Source organism: Pseudophryne corroboree, chromosome 3 (assembly GCF_028390025.1).
Source record: "Pseudophryne corroboree isolate aPseCor3 chromosome 3, aPseCor3.hap2, whole genome shotgun sequence".
NCBI lineage: Eukaryota > Metazoa > Chordata > Amphibia > Anura > Myobatrachidae > Pseudophryne > Pseudophryne corroboree.
In genome coordinates, this window is record NC_086446.1 from 66,843,124 (window position 1) to 66,846,214 (window position 3,091).

Consider the following 3,091-nt stretch of genomic DNA (forward strand, 5'->3'; position numbering starts at 1 on the left):
ACTCCCTTTTTTCGAAGGAGTATCATCATTTCGGCCATTACCTTGGTAAATACCCTCAGGTGCCGTGGACAGCCCAAACGGCAGCGTCTGGATTTGGTAATGACAATCCTGTACCACAAATCTGAGGTACTCCTGGTGAGGATGGTAAATGGGGACATGCAGGTAAGCATCCTTGATGTCCAGGGATACCATGTAATCCCCCTCGTCCAGGCTTCCAATAACCGCCCTGAGCGATTCCATCTTGAACTTGAATTTTTTTATATATGTGTTCAAGGATTTCAAATTTAAAATGGGTCTCACCGAACTGTCCGGTTTCGGTACCACAAACATTGTGGAATAGTAACCCCGTCCTTGTTGAAGTAGGGGCACCTTGACTATCACCTGCTGGGAATACAGCTTGTGAATTGCCTCTAGCACAGCCTCCCTGCCTGAGGGAGTTGTCGGCAAGGAAGATTTGAGGAAACGGCGGGGGGAGACGTCTCGAATTCCAGCTTGTACCCCTGAGATACTACTTGAAGGATCCAGGGATCCACCTGTGAGCGAGCCCACTGATCGCTGAAATTTTTGAGGCGGCCCCCCCACCGTACCTGGCTCCGCCTGTGGAGCCCCACCGTCATGCGGCGGACTTGGAGGAAGCGGGGGAGGACTTTTGCTCCTGGGAACCGGCTGTTTGTTGCAGCTTTCTCCCCCTACCTCTGCCTCTGGGCAGAAAGGACGCGCCTTTTCCCCGCCTGCTTTTTTGGGGCCGAAAGGACTGTACCTGATAATACGGTGCTTTCTTAGGCTGTGAGGGAACATGGGGCAAAAATGCTGACTTCCCAGCTGTTGATGTGGAAACCAGGTCTGAGAGACCATCCCCGAATAAATCCTCACCTTTATAGGGCAAAACTTCCATGTGCCTTTTTGAATCTGCATCCCCTGTCCACTGCCGAGTCCATAAGCCTCTCCTGGCAGAAATGGACATTGCACTTATTTTAGATGCCAGCCGGCAAATATCCCTCTGTGCATCTCTCATGTATAAGACTGCGTCTTTTATAAGCTCTATGGTTAGCAATATAGTGTCCCTGTCTAGGGTGTCAATATTTTCCGACAGGGAATCTGACCACGCAGCTGCAGCACTGCACATCCATGCTGAAGCAATAGCTGGTCTCAGTATAATGCCTGAGTGTGTATATACAGACTTCAGGATAGCCTCCTGCTTTCTATCAGCAGGCTCCTTTAGGGCGGCCGTATCCGGAGACGGTAGTGCCACCTTCTTTGACAAGCGTGTGAGCACTTTATCCACCCGGGAAAGGGTACGCCATTAGTAACCTTTTAGAAATTACCAATTTTTTATCGGGGGAAGCCCACGCTACTTCACACACTTCATTTAATTCTTCAGAAGGGGGAAAAACCACTGGTAGTTTTTTCTCCCCAAACACAATACCCTTTTTTGTGGTACCTGGGGTAATATCAGAAATGTGTAATACATTTTTCATTGCCTCAATCATGTAACGAGTGGCCCTATTGGACATTACATTAGTCACTTCGTCGTCGACACTGGTATCAGTATCCGTGTCGACATCTGTGTCTGCCATCTGAGGTAGCGGGCGTTTTAGAGCCCCTGATGGCCTTTGAGACGCCTGGGCAGGCACGAGCTGAGAAGCCGGCTGTCCCGCATTTGGCATGTCGTCAAATTTTTTATGTAAGGAGTCGACACTTTCACGTAATTCCTTCCATAAGTCCATCCACTCAGGTGTCCGCCCCGCAGGGGGTGACATCACATTTATAGGCATCTGCTCCGCCTCCACATAAGTCTCCTCATCAAACATGTCGACACAGCCGTACCGACACACCGCACACACACACACAGGGAATGCTCTGACTGAGGACAGGACCCCACAAAGTCCTTTGGGGAGACAGAGAGAGAGTATGTCAGCACACACCACAGCGCTATATAATGCAGGGAGTTACACTACACAAGTGATTTACCCTATAGCAGCTATAATGCACAGTATCTGCTCCTAAATTTAGTGCCCCCCCTCTCTTTTTTACCCTATTGAGCCTGGAAACTGCAGGGGAGAGCCTGGGGAGCGTCCTTCCAGCGGAGCTGTGAGAGGAAATGTCGCCAGTGTGCTGAGGGAGATAGCCCCGCCCCCTTCACGGCGGAGTTCTCCCGCTTTTTTATGGATATAATGGCAGGGGATTTTACACATATATAGTCTTAATGACTATATTATGTGTGTTTTTTGCCAATATAAGGTAATCTAATTGCAGCCCAGGGCGCGCCCCCCCCCAGCGCCCTGCACCCATCAGTGACCGGAGTGTGTGGTGTGCATGGGGAGCAATGCTGTGCGCTACCTTAATGAAGACCGGAGTCTTCAGCCGCCAATTTCCTGGACGTTCTTCTTGCTTCTGGCTCTGCAAGGGGGACGGCGGCGCGGCTCCGGGACTGGACGACCAAGGCTGGGCCTGTGTTCGATCCCTCTGGAGCTAATGGTGTCCAGTAGCCTAGAAGCCCAAGCTGGCTGCAAGCAGGTAGGTTCGCTTCTCTCCCCTAAGTCCCTCGTAGCAGTGAGTCTGTTGCCAGCAGATCTCACTGAAAATAAAAAACCTAAATATACTTTCTTTTCTAGAAGCTCAGGAGAGCCCCTAGTGTGCATCCAGCTCGAGCCGGGCACAGATTCTAACTGAGGTCTGGAGGAGGTGCATAGAGGGAGGAGCCAGTGCACACCAGGTAGTCCTAATTCTTTCTTAGAGTGCCCAGTCTCCTTCGGAGCCCGCTATTCCCCATGGTCCTTACGGAGTTCCCACCATCCACTAGGACGTCAGAGAAAAAGGGGACGCTGCCTGCTGTAATGTGTAAAAAGGGGGACTATCTGCCGTAATGTGTAAAAAGGGGGACGCTGCCTGCTGTAATGTGTAAAAAGGGGGAATGTCTGCCGTAATGTGTAAAAAGGGGACGCTGCCTGCTGTAATGTGTAAAAAGGGGGCGCTGTGCCGTAATGTGTAAAAAGGGGACGCTGCCTGCTGTAATGTGTAAAAAGGGGGCGCTGTGCCGTAATGTGTAAAAAGGGGACGCTGCCTGCTGTAATGTGTAAAAAGGGGCTCT